This window comes from Silene latifolia, chromosome Y (genome assembly GCF_048544455.1).
Source record: "Silene latifolia isolate original U9 population chromosome Y, ASM4854445v1, whole genome shotgun sequence".
Classification (NCBI taxonomy): Eukaryota; Viridiplantae; Streptophyta; class Magnoliopsida; order Caryophyllales; family Caryophyllaceae; genus Silene; species Silene latifolia.
Genome location: NC_133538.1, coordinates 432,447,419 through 432,455,588, shown reverse-complemented (window position 1 = coordinate 432,455,588; position 8,170 = coordinate 432,447,419). Strand labels below are relative to the sequence as shown.

At 40.5% G+C, this 8,170-nt stretch overlaps 1 non-coding gene across 1 annotated transcript; it reads right to left on the bottom strand.

Annotated features, from left to right (window-relative positions):
• Positions 1 to 1,428: 1,428 nt before the first annotated feature.
• On the bottom strand, positions 1,429 to 1,535 carry LOC141636350 (small nucleolar RNA R71). Its single transcript, XR_012540969.1, has one exon. It is a non-coding gene; the product is annotated as a small nucleolar RNA R71 (small nucleolar RNA).
• Between the last annotated feature and the right edge of the window lie 6,635 nt (positions 1,536 to 8,170).

The following is an 8,170-nucleotide window of genomic DNA, read 5'->3' as shown; positions in this document are numbered from 1 at the left end:
AGTTATGAGTAGCTAAATTGCTTGTGCTAGGATGTAGGGGAATTATAGTGTAGGCGGCGTAGAATAGTGCGGACTGAATCGCATGTCAGTCGATCGACTGACATACTTGGTCGATCGACTAACCTCGTGGGGTTTTACTGTCGTTTTAATTGTTTTAATTCTTTATTCGACGAATCGAGTGCACACGACTAGTTGAATTTTTAGGATATGACTGACCCATTAGATCGAGAGATAAGGACAGTTGTTAGATCACCAATTAAAATGACTAAACTATGCTGAGATCGAAAGATAGGTAAAGTTTAGATTATAAATCACTTTTCAGGACGAGAGTCAGTATTAGTGATATTAGGGACTTATAGCGAGATCGAAAGATGCTTTCTGTTAAGAGTGGACCGAGAGGACCTCTTGTTTCCCGCCTCATGTGTTTGATTTAGACCGACTTAGTTTGCTGCCGCCGAAACTATAGTGAACCGACCATCCTAGTACCCCTTATTTTATCTGTTTTATCCGTTTATTTAGTTTATTGTCTTTTATTTCTATTAGTATAGACCAAATCAAATCAATCCCCAACTTTCGTTACCTTAGACTAAATTAGACAATTAGAAATTACATTCGCCTCCTTGTAGTTCGACCCTGTTACCACTAGCCTAGGTTAGTTTTAATAGGAAATTATAAATCTTATTTTTGGTACTCACAACGACGGGTATCAAATTTTGGCGCCGTTGCCGGGAGGCAATTGTTCTAATTTTTAGTTGTTTTTATTCAGTCTTTCTTTAGTTTAAGGAACTTCCGTTCCTTAAACTTTTCTTATATTCTTTTGGTAGTTTCTTCTTATGCGCAGGTCACAGGGTGGTGAACTAGTACCATTCAATCCTGAGATTGAGAAATCCTTGCGCGAGTTGAGACGATCACAAAGGGTATTACCGACAGAAGAAGAGCTGAGTACTCTGTCAAGTTACTACGAGAACGCTCTGTTTGAAGAAGATCCACCTACATCTCCTGCCTCTAGTTTTTCAGCTGAGACAGTCACTTCTCCAGAAATTCCAGTCATGGCTGAAGAAGCAACTATTGCTAGTCACTCGTGAGCCGACACTGTGAATCTCTACAAAGGATTTGAACTACCTGGGAGGCGAGAAAATTCGAGCCGAAGCCTTCCTATATTAACTTGGTTGAGAGAAACCGGTTCGGGGAGCTGCAAATGAAGATGCAGCCAAGCATATGGAGATTTTTATTGATTATTGCTGCTCTATACCCCCGCCGACCGGTGTGACCCAAGACCAGATCAAGGAGACCATGTTCATTTTCTCCCTTCGTGATGCTGCAAGGGAGTGGTATAGAGATCTGGATCGAGCCGCTCATGGGATCACCGACTGGAATTCATTGGCCTTGGCATTCTACAAGAAATACTTCTCTGCCTCAAAGACAAATGCCATTAGAGCTCAGATCACGAGCTTTAAACAGGGGCCTGATGAGAACTTTCATGAAGCATGGGTCCGTTTCAAGAAACTGGTGCGAACCATACCGCACCATGGGTTCGAAAAATGGAGTCTTTGCAATCAGTTCTATAATGGGCTGTATGACGATCAGAGGGCTATTTTGGATGCTGCAGCCAATGGCCGATTTGCTGAGAATATGGGAGAGACTAAGGGGTGGAAGATCATTGATGACTTAGCCACCCATAAAGCTAAATATGGGAATTCCAGAGGCAATCAAAGAAGAGCTGCTGAATCTTCCTCGGTTGCCGCACTAGAAGCTCTCACTGCAAGGTTTGACAAATATGAGTTGGGAGGAGCTTCTAAAGGAGGGATATACCATGTTAATGCTGTTTCAGACGGTCCTTTCGTCTGTAGAAGATATGGAGCTGAGGGGCATGTCTCAAAAAATTGTTCTGTCCCCTTTGAGTCTTGCGCTGCCTTTCAACATTATAGGCAGACAAACACGTACTATGAGCCGAATGTCCACCCCAACTTGAGGTGGAGTAGCCAGAATGTCCTTAATCCGACTCAACCTCCACAACAGCAGAAGCAGCAATCCTATATGCCTCCACATAAGCAGCCATATCAAAAGCCTCTGTAAGTTCCTCAGCAGTAGCAACAATCCCAAAATTCCAAGTTCACCGAGTTGAATAACTTGTTGCAAAATGAGTCCCAAGCTAGAGAGGATGGAATGAAACTTTTAGAAAGCCAAATTGCTCAGTTGGCTAGCAAGAGTACCACTCGAGCTCCAGGACACTTACCAACTCAAACTGACCAGAAAGAGACCCTAAATGCCATAACTTTGAGGAGTGGGTCTACCCTGGAGGGGCCTGCTATGGTCGAGGATGCCCCTGAAAAGAATGAGGCGAAACCGAGTCAGAATAAAGCTGTAACGAGTAATACAAAGAAAAAGGCGTCTACCAGGTATATCAGTCGATCGACTGATTTAGCTGGTCGATCGATGAAGTGCGGGTTCAGGAGCTTCGAAATCGTAGATCTCGGTCGATCGATCGAGCAAGGTGGTCGATCGACCGAGGCCACTGCTGATATTGAGAAATTTCGTGCTCCAATGCCCAATAATTTGAGAGACCACTTATTTCGGGGTACGACAACTCCGAAAGTATTGGGGCAAGACCCGAGTACTGATGGGTCCGTCCCGATTCCGAAGTTCGACCCAATGTCGGTCAATGGCTCACATTTGAGACGGTCTGAAGAGGGTTCAAGCTTCGATAAAGAGAAGGTGGTGGACTTTCAGCCTAAGTCCAGGGATGCCGGCATGCGCGATTTAGAGGAAAGGGCTAAGCTGCTTCTTACAGCCCCGTATCCAGAGAGACTAATGCCGACAAAGGAACAGGTATCTTTCAGTAAATTTGAAAATGTTGTTCGCAGTCTTAACGTACAAGTGCCTTTCCTTGAATAGTGAATCAAGTGCCCGCTTATATGAAGTTCATGAAGCAATTGCTCTCTAAAAAAAGGTCACTTGAAACCGTGCATACCGTTGCACTAACTGAGGAAACTTGCTCTTACTTGACTCACACTGCACCCCATAAGCTAAAGGACTCGGGTAGCTTTTCCGTTCCTTGTAATATAGATACCTTCTCTATTGAGAAGGCACTATGTGACCTAGGAGCTAGCATTAGCGTCATGCCCTTAAGTCTTGCTCGGAAGCTAAAATTGACTAGGTTTGCGATCCACGAGACATGACAGTTCAGATGGCTGACCGATCTGTGGTCCAGCCTATAGGCGTCCTAGAGGACATTCCTGTGCAAATAGGGAAGTTTTTCTTCCCCGTAGACTTTGTAGTCCTAGATATGCCTGAGGATGCCCACATACCTATCATTCTAGGTAGGCTATTTCTGCACACTGCTGGTGCAGTTATTGATGTTGGTTCTGGGACCCTGACCTTCAAAGTGGGGAAGCATTCTATTGTCTTTGCCCAAACAGCTAGGAAGAAGGACCATATGTGGCCTGTCACCTGTAATACGGTTTCTGAAAAGAAATCATACTTTGTGCTTCCTCATATGCCTGTCTCTACTCCTATTCCTGTCATAACCCCTCCGCCCCAGATTAGGAGCAAATTGGAGGAAGATTTGTCTATTTCTGATATTGCAGGAGCTGGTTCGGGGAAGGAAGAGCCGCAAGTCGCTCCAGCTGTGAAGAAGCCGATCATTCAAAGAGGAGGTCTTGGTTGCCTTAGCTATGGCACTGATGAGGAAGTTGATGACGAGCCGGTCAAAGTGAGAGAGTCCGATTTAGATTCTGATGAGTCTGAAGAGATCATTGACTGGGGAGATATAGAAGTTGTTGATCCGTTGAGTTCGGCGGATGTTGAAGCTAAGAAGGGTGAGGCTAAGAAGATTAGCACCGTTGAGGCTACCTCTAGTAGCCAGAAGCCAACGAAGTGGGCCATACCATGGCCATTCTTGATCAACTATTAGTTGATCAAATGCTTTATCAAACATTTACTTTATTGCTTTTACGACTATTTACCGTATTTTGTGTGCGCGAGACTTCGCATTTATTTTTGTTGCTTTGGATTTTTATACGATTTAGACTTTACTTTGGGTTTTGCGCAATTTTGGGCGCGTATTATTGTGCATTTGCAGGTTTTTAGACCTCATTAGCTCAAGTAATTGAGCAAATACGAAGAAATCAGAAAGTTACAACAATGACTTTCCCGATCGATGTTGCCTTACATGGTCGATCGATCGAGTTGCGCATCTCGGGAGTTTGTTCCTATTCACTTTGGTCGATCGACTGCCATCGTGGTCGATCGATCACTGCCGCCTTGTACCTGTTCACGACCTTTCCCCTGCCTGTGTTGGGTCGTTTTGCGGGATTAAGGGAGTTTTCTACTCTATTTTATTTCCCGACTCATTTCTGATTTCTTCCATTTTCGTAGCTTTGCACATAATTACCGCTCCTTCATTGCTTTCTCGGTTTTATACGTGGTTCTTTGTTTGTCTTTTCAGGTACCTATTGGTAGCACTGCTGGCTACTGAAACCTCCTAGCTCACGCTGGTTTGGGGAGGTTTCCTTTGCTGCGCCTAAAGTCTTGTGAGTTTCTAAGTCTTCACTTCATGTTTTATTTATTTATTTTTTCTCGCAAATTCCCGTTTATCTTTTCTTCATTACATGATTTGGCACCATGGGGACATTGTGCGATTTGGTTTGGGGAAGGGTTTTGCGTCGCATATCATTTGCTTGCATTCACGTTTACATTTTGTTTTGCGTTGCTTTTTCATTTCATATATATATACGAAAAATCCAAAAAAAAATTAAAAATTTCATCAAATTTCAAAAAATGCACGTTTATTTTAGCATATAGGTCGAGTCGGAACGGTAGTATTTCAATGATGACATTGCATTTGCACCTGTTTTTACCTAAGCTTTGCTTGATTAACATGTTATTAGTAGAATCATATAAGTGCATACCTACGAGTTTTCGTTAACTGTTTGCTGAACTTGAGACTTGACTTAGAATTTTGGCAAGTTACATCATATTTCTAAGATTTAGAGCCTATAACTGGTGACATCTATGACCAGTTTATCTAGGATATGAGTAGTACTCCTTATGAGGCATGTTACATAAATGTGCATAAATATGAACTTAATCTGCTTAATACCTGTATGCATTCGGTTTGTGGTCTGTCGACACATGTGGTAGAGGTTTCCCTTTATTCATTTTACCCATGAACTCCACACTGCCAGAAATAGCCTTTTGTCCCATTACTACATCCTACATTTAGCCTGTCCTTTGTCAAGCTAGTAGTCTTAGTTGTTGGGATTGTTACTTCGTTTTTGGTGGCATATGCTCTTATTGAGATTTAGTTGGATAAAAAGAATGAAGGAGGAAAAGGAAAGAAAGAAAAAAAAAGAACTGAAAAAGTTGAAAGAAACAAAAAGAAAAAAATGATTCAAAAAAATGAAAAAAAGAAGAGTTCTGTACTGTTCATAGCAGTCGATCGACTGCCAATTCTGGTCGATCGACTGAGGTTTGAAAGAAAAGAAGAAATCAATTCGCATAGTTCATAATCCTTATCTTTTGGCGATTTTTGCTCCCATGTTGCATTAGTATCTTATGGGGAGTTAGTTGATTACTTTTATACCTGGAGATTGTGAGATTTGTGCTTGCTATAGCACCGTTTCGTTTGATTTTGAGTAAGAAGAAGGATGTTGCCATATGGTTCCGTTTTGGTACTAGCTTGATCACCTATGCCTCAACTTTTCCATAAATGTTTTGCCTCTTCTTACCCATACCTCACATATCCACATATATACCTCGGCATGTGTCATTGGTCTTTTGTTGGTTGGAATGCATATGTACGGTTGTAGAGATTGTTTTCATATTATATTGCAGGCATGTTCTTATAGGTCGTAGTTAGGTGAGAGTCTGTACAAAATGAATTCTTTCTATCCTCTTATATATTCACCTGTGCTTATGTGTGATATGAGCGACTCGTGAGAGTCCAATTTGATAAGTCTCTATAGTTGACAGTTCAGCAATTTTCTAACGACTTTATAACTCGTTTGCATGATTCACATTACTAATTGATTGTTGGTTATTGCATTAAAATGGTTTAGGCTTTACATGTTGTAATTCGCTCTGAGATTGAACTCGTTCCATTAGGTCATTAGATCGAGTCTAGTTCTTGCTTAGGGACAAGCAAGGGTTTGGTTTGGGAAAGTTTGATGCGTGTCTTTTATATGATGTTTTATACCTCATTTTACACGCATTTCAGAGCTCATTTCTGTAATTTAAGCTACCATTTCCCCCATTTCCGTCTACTTCCGTGTTTTGTACATTATTGTAGAAATGTGAAGAATTCAACGGAAATTGAGCTAAATCCGTCCCCGAGTATCCTGCATTGCATTTTTGACGTGGAGTATTCACTTAAGGAATGAGCTTGGTGCGTATTTCAAGGCCCGAAAGACAAATCCACGAGATCTTAGAAGTCAAGTACCAGCTAGAGCAGTCGATCGACCACTACCTTCAGTCGATCGACCAAATCACGGGATCTAGAGGCTACAGTACACTGCTAGTCAGTCGATCGACCGCCCTTCTTAGTCGATCGACTACATCGCTGCTTCAGACGAGAATTAAAAGATCGAGAAACTTGAAGCCCATTGTGTTTAGGTTTTAATAATAAATGTTACGTATATTTGCTATATAACGTAACCTAGTTTCCAGAGATATTCATTCAGAAATTTACCTAGTTTTACATTCAGTTTAGTTTATCAATAATTAGGGTTCGGAAATATTGTTTTGCAAAGGATTTTCGTTCGAGATTTTAATCATTCCTCTGCAATTTCGGTATTCCTTATGTTCTATTTCAGTTTATCTTTATCGCATTGATAGTATAGAAATTGCTACCTAGTTTCCCAAAGCCGATATTATTGTTTTATGTTGTCTATTTGCTCAATCGTCTTAATCATGAATTCCGTAGATTTAATGATCAATCTTACTGTTGTTTTTACTGTAGTTATGAGTAGCTAAATTGCTTGTGCTAGGATGTAAGGCAATTATACTGTAGGCGGCTTAGAATAGTGCGGACTGAATCGCATATCAGTCGATCGACTGACATACTTGGTCGATCGACTGACCTCGTGGGGTTTTACTTTCGTTTTAATTGTTTTAATTCTTTATTCGACGAATCCAGTGCACACGACTAGTTGAATGTTTAGGATATGACTGACCCATTAGATCGAGAGATAGGGACAGTTGTTAGATCACCAATTAAAATGACTAAACTATGCTGAGATCGAAAGATAGGTAAAGTTTAGATTATAAATCACTTTTCAGGACGAGAGTCAGTATTAGTGATATTAGGGACTTATAGCGAGATCGAAAGATGCTATCTGTTAAGAGTGGACCGAGAGGACCTCTTGTTTCCCGCCTCATGTGTTTGATTTAGACCGACTTAGTTTGTTGCCGCCGAAACTATAGTGAACCGACCATCCTAGTACCCCTTCTTTTATCTGTTTTATCCGTTTATTTAGTTTATTGTCTTTATTTGCTATTAGTATAGACCAAATCAAATCAACCCCCACTTTCGTTACCTTAGACTAAATTAGACAATTAGAAATTACATTCGCCTCCTTGTGGTTCGACCCTGTTACCACTAGCCTAGGTTAGTTTTAATAGGAGATTATAAATTTTATTTTTGGTGCTCACAACGACGAGTATCACTTCCCATGGTGGAGGTTTAGGCTATATACTGTGGGAAATAATCTGTATACTTCCCTTTAACATGAAGGATTATAACGATTTAATAAAGATGGTCTAAGGTCATAAAATAAAATACATAAACAAAAGTAAAAGGATTTAGAATTAACCTCAGGTCCTAGCAAAATTGGCCTAAGAACAATATCAAAACTGATATTCGCCTATTAGTTGCACCCAAGACGATCTGAGATATACCCTTTGATTATGCTAGAAATCAATCTAAAATTTTCTGTAAAATTTTATTGTCTTTGTGTTTTGTGATGAGAAAGAGGAGGCAAGGTCAGAAAAAATATTAGGTCAGAAATAATTCTCTACCTTTCTTTTTATATAGACCGAAATCTGGAATCAATTAGGAAAGAAATAACCTCCTAATTTTAATAAAGCAGACCGAAAATAAGGAGTGTATTTTCCTTATTTTGGTCTTTCCAAAAATATATAATATGTGTTGAATTGTCATCTAGTGAGGATT